Genomic DNA, 11952 nt, shown 5'->3' on the forward strand with positions numbered 1-11952 from the left:
CTTTACCTCTTGTTTTTAATATTTATTTATAATTTCGGGCACCTTTGGATGTTGTCCTCATTTCTGGATCTGTCAGTTTTAGTGGTTAAGGTTGTCAGTATATTGTTTCTCAGACAGAGCCTGACCTTTGAGACTGGTGTTAGTTCTCTTACTTTCAATCCACATGGTGTGTGGGTGCCTCTGTCTTCCTCCAGGCTCTGCCGCTCTCTGCTGGTCTCCTTCCACTGCACGTGGGCTTCTCAGAGGTATCTAAAGGATACTAAAGGAGCCAGGCACAGGGGATGGAAGGGTTCAAGCGTGCCCTTTGCCTTTATAAAATGGGAAAAAGGGTTTAGGATCAAGCTGGTACCTTAAGTGCCATCAAGACCTGGGCACAGATTTGTAGGAAATGGGTTTTGCTTATTCTTGTGCGCAGGGGCAGAGAATAAGCAACTGTTGAACTTTTCAACAGTTCATTTGGTAATTTTTTCATCCTGCTAATAACACCAGCACTGTGCGGAGGCTCGTGGGTGTTCCCATCCTTTTCCTGTGTACCTTCTGGTAGTTTTAAACCTTCTAGCCAGTTTAAAATGCATCTGTCAGCACAGTGAGGATGTCAGAGATACATCAACCCCACGTTTAATAAAAATCTGTGCCCTAGAAGAAAAGAGAGGTGCAAAATAGGCTCCCTCCAAGGGAAAGGCTCCAGTACATGCTTGCAGTTTGCTGGATAATTTCCCATGCAAATACCCCAGCTCAGCCAGCCCCCAGGTCCCCCATAAGACAAACATCTGCAGGAGGCTGGACGTTAACCCTTCCAACACAACACAGTAGGTTTTCTCTACTTCCTCACTGCTCCTTTTCATCTCCCTTCTCTCCCACAAAGACAGTCACTGGCTTTACTTTGACAGATGTTGTTCAGAGATGCTTAGAGGACACCTGGGGGATGTGCTAGAGCTCAGGGCTGCATCTAAGGCAGGGATCTCCTGGCTTCTTTGCTCTATGAAGTAGGTCAGCCCATCCGGAGACCTGTCTTGGGAGGAACTACTCATCCTCCAAGGCTTCATATTTCAACACTGGCTCCAGAGCAACCTGCAGCAGATCACAGACCTGTTTTTCTGACAATCAAGCCCTCGAGTTTAATTTTAATACTGCCTCTAACTCTGGTAGTTAAGTCCCAAGACCTGCTCTCAGCAGATTTTCCAGGTGAACAAGAAGAGCTGTTCTGCCCCGCTGCAAACCCTGAGCTGCCTGGTGAGGTGTGAGGTGCTGCAAGCAAGGAGCCCAGAGTGACTGTGCCACCCTTGCCATGGTCACCCCATGTTTCCAGCTGGGAAGGGAGCTCCCATACACAGGAACCTGAGAGAGATACATGCATGCACACGTGGGTGCCCAGGTATATTTTTAGCTCTGCTGCCAGCCCTTCAGAGCTAGATATGAGATGGCTGAGAGGGATTTGGTCCAGACCTGTGTCCCTGCCACAAATCCAGGTTGTGAATCAATGCTGGGCAGGCTCTTCCACCCTCAGCTTGCCCTTAAATGGGGACAGAGCAGCTGCAGGAGCTGCAGCATGCAGTTCTGAAAATACCTTCTTCTTGCAGACCCTTGTGTCGCCCCAAAGGAATCTGAGGAGATTGCCAAGGGAGGATGTTACAGTGCAGGATCCCAGAACTGTGAAAGGATTTAATCCAAACATTTAAAGGAGTCAGCCTATTGGATCATCACAGGAAGGACATTGGTGCAAAGCCCTTGCTGGGCCTCTGATGCTCAGAAATCTTCCCAACAGTCCCCATGTCATGAGTATTTTGGTGAGGAACTGTTTAAAAATACAAAAAGTATGTTATGCAGTAAGGTGTTTGAGGTCACAGCGGAGACCCTGCAAAATCTAGCCATGAGGATTTGTGTGTAAAAAACCCCAAATTTAAAAAAAAAAAAAAAAAAAAAAAAAAAAAAAAAAGTAGCTTCTTTCATCTGAAATCTAAACTTTGTGCTAAGTTAAATCTCCCCAGCCCTGGGGTGATCCCTCTAGCCCCTCCAGGGTTTTCAATGCACCCAACAATGAAAGTGAAATCCAATCCCATCCAATTAGAGGAAAATGAATGGCTCATCTACAATAAATGGGCTCTGAATAACAATAAGCCAACAAAAGAGCAATGAACTGGAGACAGAGTACAATCTTCCTGAATGTTAATCGACAACTAACTCCACAAGCTTCTTAGAGGTGGAAAGAATTGGAGGAAAATAGATTAGGGAGGCTTTAGAGCACATTGCCTTTTAACTGCTTAGGCCTCACATTTTGCCTAAATACAAGAATGTTTTTAATGCTGCCTTTTGCAGGGTGAAGGATGTGTGTGTGTGTGTGTGTGATGGGGTGTTTGTTCTCAAAGTTAAATGTTTTCAATTAATTTATAATTTGACATGGAAGGTCCTACTGTATTATTTAATTGTCTCACTTATTCAGAAGGGCATTTTTAAAGTGGCAAAGGAAAATGGCAGAAGCCTTGGAAAAATGCTTTCTGTTGATCTGAGGAATGGGGCTGAATGAAACCAGGAGTTGGCCTGAGACTGAAAAGAAGCTGGAGAGGTGAAAGGATAAGGAAAACCCTGCAGTTCAGTGGTTGAAGTGCTTTCTGTACCCACAGCTCTCCCAGTGCTGCTCCTTGGGCCCCTCTAGACACATTTTCACCCTGTCAAGGCCTGAAACACCTGCAGAGCAGCTCAGCTGCTGCTTTCCACCGCACTCAGCCCCACAAGTACTTTTTGTAAAGACGTGAAAGATGCCAGGTGTCCTGACACTTAGCTTCACTAAGAAGCTACCACAGCCACGCAGGCTCCATATCCAAGTCAACAAGGTCTCACCCAGCTGAGCTGCGTTGCCCATCCTCTCTACTCAGCCTGTTGAATCCCTAAATAACCTCTGAGTTTTTATCCCTTCCAGACAGGCAGAGAGCTTATTTAGCTTACCCAACACTGCCATCCCCTCCTGCTTGCCCTCATCTGCAGGAGCGAACTCAAAGGCTACGGAGACTAGGTGAGAAAAGACTCACCTCACTGCAGGCTGGGCACCCAGCTCAGCTATGGGGGTAGACGGTTGATTCTCTGGAAAGCAAAGTTCCCCAGCACTAGTGCTGCCACAAAAGATGGTGTGGAGAGTTCCATGCAGAAAACAGAACGCAGTAACTTTTAAGGTGGATGATGTTTTAAGTTGTAGCTTTTATAATTTATTCAATTAGCAGGGTTTCATGTGTTGCATTCTTTACCACAAAGGTCTTCCCAGAAGCAGCTCCTAATTTGCCGTCTAAAAAGCTGGCAAACAGGTCTATAGGAAACCAAACTCTGTCCTTTCTCTGCAAGATGGGAACAAAGAGAGAAGCCATATCCCCCTTTCCCTCTCCTGATCTGCTGTACAAGCAAAGGGTCATTTATATTCTTTCAGAGTAGTAAGAATTTGATAGTCATATAGATAAGCTATTAAGTAATATGCATGCAGAGCTAAAGGGGATTTGGAAAAGACAATTATTAATTTGTAAATTAAATTATAATTTTATCTCAGCGGCATTAAAATAAATTTCCAAAGACCATTGTCTGCTTGAGCAAAGAAAGAAAAGGAACTGTTAGAAGCAGTTTACACAGCTCAGATATGAGGGGTTGTGTGTGTAAATAAGACCAGGGTTGGAACTCAGCATGAGAACACATTTGTTGCAGTGTTCCAGGTGTGCCCTGGCCAGCACTTGGGAATAAGAACACACCCTGCTAAAGCTTAGCATAGAGAGCAAGAAATGCCAAGAGGAATTTCAAATTTCACAAATGCATTTTTCTAAAGACTGACTTTAACTGTGGGACAGGACAAGGCAGTGGCTGACAGAAACACCTGGGTTTGGCCATTTTGGGCCAAAATACTGTTCCTTTCCCTTTCAGCATCCTCAAAGCACCATCATTCTTCCCCCACCTTGCCTTATTCCTTCAGCAGTAAACACAGAGCTTTTGCTGGAGTCTCCCACCTTGTTTTGTTTCTTGGCTTTGGCTGCCATTAACTGCAAAAGCGAGTCTTTGGTTAGTTGGGGATTTTCAGTGCAAGAGGATTCTTCTGCAAGTCCTGGGAAAAGTTAGGAGTGCTTTGCTCCCCAGATAAGTTGCAATATAACATTTAGACCAGGCCCAGGAAGCTTAGGAAGCATTAAAAACCTTAGCACTTCAGCCTTATTGTGCAAAACTGCATGGCTTTATGCTCATTGTATGACAAAAAGGGAATGACACCAACAGGTTAAATTGTTGTTTTGTGAAACTAGATTAGGGTAACTCAGTTTCCCCAAAGAGCAGCATCTGTTCCTCATGATTGTGCCTGTTGGGACAGGGGTACTGCTTATGTAACAACTGCTGCTCATTGTGGGGTGTCACAATGAAGCTACAAGGTAATGATAACTCTGATGAAAAAACCCAATAATCTGTGAGAGTTTCAGAGCAGTCATTATCATTTAGAACAGCAATATCCTGTGAAAACAAATTCCCTTTTCATAGATGCTCAACACATTTTCATTTTTTTGGCAGAACCAGCTCCACTTGCTCCTGTGACTATAATACCTCCAAAGCACTGTGGCCCAAGGGCTGATGTTCATTTTCTTTTGGCACTGGACTGCCTCTCCCATGAGGATCTGCACCAGGAGCTCAGAGGAAGCTCCTGCCGTTGCTTCACACAGTGGCCAGCTGAGATGCCCAGTGGATGGACAGCCTTCTCTCAGCCTGGAGTGCTTCCCCAGTGGTGACTTCAATATCAGCCCTGGGTAAGGTTGGCTGTGGTTTGGAGACTTAAGGCTCTCCCCATCTCCCTGTGACCTCTGAGTGGCAGCCTGGCCTGCAGCAAGCTGGCTGTGACATTGGCAGAAAAGCACTTAGCACTGGCTTACAGCATAAAGTTTACTCTTGATGGGATACAGAGAGAGCTCTCTGCTGAGATCTGTGCTCATGGGATTGAGGTTCCCCATCATATTTGTATTCCCAACCTGCTGAAGAGGCTGATGCCCAGAGCAGAAAGTAAGGCCAGCACTGCCCTGGCACTCTCACAGGGCTGCTCCCCCTGGAACAAAGCGCTGTTTGAGACCAGCTTGGGCGGCCCATGGCTCCCTATGGGCATCTTGTCCATTTCAGAGAAAAATCTGGCAAAACTTTTCTTTTTCTGTCTTGACATTTGTGACTGTTCCCACATCAGGAGGGGTAAGTCAGGGACAGAATGAGTCAGGTCCTGCAGCTCCCAGCACAGTGCTAAGGCCAGACACCTTTTTCTTCGTAAGATTTATGGATGTTGCATAATTTGTAGATTAATAATTAATAACTAACTCCTCCTGTGTGAACCTCCTTTTGCTTTCATTTTGCTTTCATTTCTGTTGTTGACTGGGAAATCAATCTGGGTGAAAAAGCATTATAAATAAGGTAAAAATTGTGCTTGGGTAGCTCTTGGAAAAGATGGGTGCTCAGATGATTTTTCTAATACTGACATGAACACTTTTACTGACACGAGGAATATCAGCAGTCTGAAAGGGAGTGCTTACTGAGAAGCATATTGCTTGCTAAGTAATATTTAGAAAGAAAAGGATCTGTTTTAGAACAACACTGGTCTGGATGGAGGCTTTCTATGCTGAACTGCATTGTACACATGGGAACAAAAAAGGCCTTATGAGGATGGGAGACACTGCTCTACCATGAAAGCAGTTGTACCTGTCATGGCATCTATGCCCAGGAAAGGGTAGGGTTTAACATTTCTAACTTGAGTTATCCCTCTGAAAAAAATGGAAGCAAATTTCTGTCTCTGATTCCCAGAGGGCTTTACAAAGGGAGCCAAGGCTCAGGCCAGAGATGTTCCTTTGGGCTGAGGTGTAAAACAGTCCTTGCAGTGCCCAGCTTCTTTTTTAACTTCAGGCATTCACAATCTCCCACATTTATCCTATAAACCCATGTTGCTTTGATTCAGATTTATTTCTGATACTGTCTTTCAAAGTCTCTTGGTAAACCTGTCTGCAATCAACTCACTTTTATTTGTGTGACTGACTCTATCAATAGTGGCAGACACTTATTCCCTTGGATCTTGTAGGGGATTTCAGCATCTATATCCAGTGTGTCCATTCCCCTCCCAAAATTCAGGAACTACCATAATGCTGTAACACTCCTACAGCACCACCATCAGCAGGAAGTTCAAACTCAGCTTTTCTAACATGTAGCTCTCTACTGCATCTTTATTAGCTGTAGCACCGAAGGAAGGAACATCTCAGATCTTCATGTGCACCTCTTCTCTGCTCAGCTTGCCTGAAAAGAGAGATTTTAGAATACCTTTTTTTTAATGCAGCCAGGATTTAATCTGCAAGCTGCTGCTGCCCCCTCCACTTTCTGAGGTGTTGCAGGCCTGCTATATCTTTGGAGGCTGCCAGAGCAGAGCACAATTCATTTGAATTTGAATGAAGTACTGAACTTTATTTTAAGGCCTAAAATTCAAATCAGAATTTGATGAGCGCATGCCTGGAGGATGTGCATTTTTAAAAGAGCCTCTGAGCTCTTTTTTAGAGCTGTCCATGCTCCCATCTCTCTGGTTTTATCATGTGGAGAGTAAATACTGAAAAAACCCCAAACCTCTGCATTAAAACACTTTCCAAAACATAGACCTCACTGAGAGATCTGAGAGATTTTCACTGGCATTTTTCTCTGACAGAAAAAGTGACTCCTTATCCTTGTTTCTTTTTCATCAGAATAAAATTTTAGTTAACTCAGCGAGGCTACCCTAAATATCTAAGGTTTAAGAAAAAAAAGAAAAAGGGGGAACCCTCCTCCACTTCCCCCCCCCCCCCCCCCCCCACCACCCTCAAACCAGTAAAGTTTAATCCCAACTAAGATTTTGACTATTTGGGCAGAGCTATGTTATTTTGGAAACGCCATCAAAACAGAGAATTTTCTCAAAGTTTGCTGTAGGAAAATGGCTGCCACATTTAGTGGTTGACACAAAAAATCCTCAAGAGCTCATTAGATAGAGAGAAAAACAACCAGTCTGTTCCTGGAGTTATGCAGGGCTCCAAATTGGCAAGACTCACCAGGTAATCCTTTTTCAGCAGAGGTATACAGAAAAACTATCAAGGCAATCCAAGAATAATAAAAGCATTAATTATAGGCTTTGTCTCCCTACAGAACACATGGACTTTAATGCCTCTTGCAGGGATTTATCACACACGAGAATGTAGTAAATTTTTACTGCTCCTTCTTGCTCTTTTACTCATCAAATACTGGAGTTTTCCAAACACGATGCTCTCAAAGACTAAATCCTTAGCTGGTAGAAAATGGGATCATGCAGTGCTGCAGATCAGTCCTGTTATATTACCTAGGCACAGAGTAGAGTTGCTTTAATTCTTTATTCTTGTTTGATGTCAATTTCAAAAATAAAACTGTGTTACAAAGTACACATTTACAAGTGAGTTAAACCCCATTACATGGAAGCTATTTAATTGTAAGCAGGTTAGATCAGCTTTCCTATGATAACATCTGATATTGGTGTCTCTTTCTTATTCAGGCTTAAAACTTCTCTTACAAAATCTCCTTGTATTCCTTTGAACTCCCCTGGGAGATTAAAAAAAAAAAAACCCTCCAGTTAACACTCCCTCATTTCATTTTTAAAGGTCATGCTTAGAGCTGGCAGTTGTTAAAGGAGCTGTCCTCCATAAAGAAAAGCCTTAACTAGTCAGGCACAGACTTAACCTCAACATGGAAAAACTAACATTGTCACTAGGATATGGAGAAACCATGGTGAAGAGCTAGCAACAGCCAGACCACGGCAGAATGAGCAGTCGGCATCTGCTCGGTGGGCCTTTATCATGCAGTGTTGTATGTACGATTCAAAATGCACAGGACGATTGTTGAAATGATGTAGACAAATTGACTCAAATTAGTTTAGCATGGGCCATGCAAAGTTTAAGCTTGTTGAGCCCAGACACATAGCAACAGCTCTGCGAGGCCTCGCGCTTGCGGCGCAAGCACACAACGGGCACCGCAGCCCACATTCCCCGTGTTTGCTTTTGTGCCTGCCTGCCTCTTTTCTTTCCATTTTGCCAGGCTTTAGACAGTCTTGGCAGAAGCAAACCCTGCTGAAGACTACGCTAGCACTGATAATTTTATAGAAGTACTTGTGAGCTTTAATGTCATTTTATACTTCCTTAATCTTTTGACTGTTACTTAATGACAAACAAATCCCCAAAGAACTGGAGAGGTGGGGGGAAGATTAAAAGGATTTTGAGATTGTACTCTCTGCTTTCAGTCAAACTGTCTCAAATCCTGCCCACACAATTCTCCAGTGCCCTATGACACTCCTCCCCAGACCACCAGGAGTGAGTTTCTTATTGTATTTACAGTAATCTAATTACAACAGTTCTTCAATTCAAAGCCAGCTTTGGTATACAGACTTTAGCAAGAACTCTCCCCTAGTGCAGATTGCAAACTTTAATCTTTTAAACTAACACAGAACACCCCCTTCCTCCCAAAAAAAATTTCTGAAATGCCTGTGTAAGCTACTAAAATGTATTCACCCTCCCACACCCACCAACACTTTGCTCATCTCTTTGTTAAGTTTCTTTTGTGCCAATTTACTGCCTAAGGTAATAATAGAGTTCCTGAGAGATAATATTCTGCAAGGTTATAAAATGATGATAAAAGCAGGTTGCCTGCCAGAAAATTCCCTTTAAAAAAGATATTTCTCTAAATATGTGTCATTACCTTAATTTTTTTTTACTTCTCTCTGTTCTTTGTAGTTAAAGAAGCAGCTTTGTAGAAAAAAAAAATAGACTGAACATTTTACTTTAGTCTCAGTTTCTAAGTGTCATTACTCAAAGCCACTTGATGCAAATCTTAAAGCTGAATAACTTTATTTAGAAGAAACAGAGGACAAAAGTAGATGGAATTTGTACATTATAAAAATGTCAAGAAATGAAGACAGAAAATATTATTTTACATGAAGCAAAATACAAAACAAAAGTACATCCACAATGAATTAGCAAATCTGGACATTCTTAGTGTGCCACTGGAGCCATCTAGCTCTATACACAAGTATTGCACTGTTCACTTTAAGTTCCATCACAGGTTTTCCACTTAGGCCTTTTGCAGTAACACTGGATTTACCAAGACACATCTTTGGCAAGTTTGAGGCAGCTTTTCTCTTTTTGCTGTCTGGCATTTGACTTTGTGGGTTGTGCTCGTGTACAGTCTAACCTGGAGCTCGCTAAAGTTAATGAAATATTCACTCCCCAAAAGATTAGAAATAATTTTGGTCTCCCTCATTACTGTGTTCTTTTGAAGATATACAGAGGGCAGAAATAACGTATTCTCATGTTACATTTACAAGTGTTTCAAATACTCAGTTTGTCCTTCAGAATCTGTCTGGTTTCTGTGAGATCCATCAATCATTTTGCTTTCTAGTATATTATCAGCAGGCCTTGTCATATCAAAATTGTTTTAATATTTAATTCCTTTTGTTGAGATTCATTGCTCTGCAGGTGGAAATCAGCTGCCCAGTCAAACCTCAGCTATTTCATACTGTTTTCTGTGAATCTTGAAAAACTAGAAACACAATAGTATCTTTTCTGATCTCGCATTCACTCTTGAAAAACTACTTCTAAAGCATCCTTATGCTGTTTTCCTCCAAGCAAACTGTCCATGGCAATGCTTGATAAATAATGCACATATTTAGCTTGTAAAATCTTTGGATTTCTATATACTCTGCTTAATCCAAAGAACTCAGAATAATGAAATACCTTAGAAAAGTTCATATGAAAGAGCAAGAAAGAGTAGCTGCATGAAAACCTCCCAGCTTCTATCAAAGTGTCTTGTAAATGACAGATTGTACATAGTAGTTAATTTCTGTGAGATCTAAATTCAATTTCCATCTCTGAGATAACAGATCTAATCCTCACAGTCCACTAATAGCAGGTTGGACAATTACAGGAAATATTCTGACCCTTATAAAAACAAAGTTCCTTACCAGTTTGGGAGATATTCTCATGTGAGAGACTCAGGCTCCTCCAATGAAAGGAAAATGTTGCATTGCTGCAGTGGAAAGTGTGAATCAGGGATCCCAAAGTGTATGGATGCCATCTGCTGGCACTAAAGAATATGACCTTCCATCCACCTTGAAGATGGATGTGGAGGGTCAGATTTCATTTTTTATATTGTCCTGAACACGTTATTCCATATCTAAACTCACATCAACAGAAGAAGAATTAGATTTAGATTCTATAAGCTCTCCTTTAATAGGTATCTCTGTGCTTCAGCATTACATTTTTCTAATGTATTACGTCATCAGGGCTTGGTGATTTAGGAATAAAAGGCATCTCTACATGCAGTTTTGCTGAATATCATGTTTAGATGTAATCCTTTTGTAAGTTTATTAGACCATTGTTTCATGTGTAGTGCTGCATGGAAAGGGGTCTGCCAGCAAAGCCGGGTTTAGCCCAGGGAGTTAATCTCTCTGAGTTTGTGACCTTTATTGCAGCAGTGCAAGGCACAACCTTTCCAAATTTTACAGAGACCTACAAACTCACAGGACCTGAAAAATACCAAATATCAATTGAGTTTAGCTTACCCTTGCATGCCTTCTGCCTCCTGAGCTGTTAAGACTTACAGGCAACTCATTCTCTCTTTCCATAGCAATACTCCAAACACTGTAAGATGTCAGTGTGGATGGAACAGTTGGCATGGGAACCTTCCCAAAGAGGAAGGTGTGTGAATTGATCTGTAAGAAATGGGACTGATTTAGGCGGTTTTGCCTAGAAATGCTAGGGTGAATTCAGAGAGTGTGGTTGTAGTTTATAATCAGAATTATCATGTTGTCATTTCATAATCAACAAGGAGTCAGAATGTTCCTTTCTACATGCTTGACTAATTTTCTTGGGTCTATGCATGAAGAGGGGGCACCAGCTCCATCATACTCCCCATAATGCACAGTGGATATGATACACTATAATTTTTCCAAGGATTATCCATTCATGTGAGCCTTTCCCCATTCCACAGTTTTTCTTAGAAAGATGTTTTCTCTTTCTTTCTTTTTTTACCCTAGGCACTTCATATTGTTAGAGAGGACCCAGAGCCAAGCAAGCTGAGACTGCTGACATTATTTAGCGCTCAAACTCTAAAACAGGGTCAGAGCTAACAGTGTAGCTAGTGATGGGAAGTGGTTAATGAGGGAACAGCAAAGGGATATGACTAATGAAGGGAAAAGGACTGCAGAACTGCAGTCACTGAGTGCAGTGCATGGCAGATAAAAAACTCTCTAAGTCCTTGTAAGCCCAGGTCCACAGCCATGTTTTCTCCCTCCCACTCCTCATCCTCGTAGCACAGCAAGAATTTCCAAATCACCCATGGCAGGACCTGGCAAAGCTGCAGCTCTCACTGCTGGAGTTCAGGCTGACCACACACACACACACCTCTGACACCCAGCCTCTCCCTGCTCCACAGGGAGCTCAACAGAGTTGTACTGGAAAGTCCCCTAAGCAAGGACAACAATCCCATCAATTCTTTCTCCCCCAAAAAGGTGTTTTGTTAACAGTCTTCTACAGACTGTTAACTGCATTACAGGAGTGAATGCAGTACAGTGCTTTAAAATGTAAGTAATTAATTCTGCTGCCATCACTATCACTGGTATTATTTTTATTATTTTCTTTAATAGGAAAAAGAATTAAAGGAATATAGGGTTTGATTTGGAAAATGAGGAGAAAGAAGAAAACTATACTCCACATAGAGAGGAAGGGTTCAAAACTATTGTGCAGAATCTAGATCTAGTTGTGTATGGGATTGTGTTTGATGAAGTTCAGAGGCTTGAGTCTGGGGTTTGTGACATCACATGGCTTCCTTTACTTTTGAATGTACCTTTCATCCATTCAATACACCAACTGTCAGTATGGCGTGGTCAGGCAGAGATCAGGCACAGCATTAGAAAGCCGTGTTATCAAGTAT

This window comes from Haemorhous mexicanus, chromosome 5 (genome assembly GCF_027477595.1).
Source record: "Haemorhous mexicanus isolate bHaeMex1 chromosome 5, bHaeMex1.pri, whole genome shotgun sequence".
Lineage (NCBI taxonomy): Eukaryota > Metazoa > Chordata > Aves > Passeriformes > Fringillidae > Haemorhous > Haemorhous mexicanus.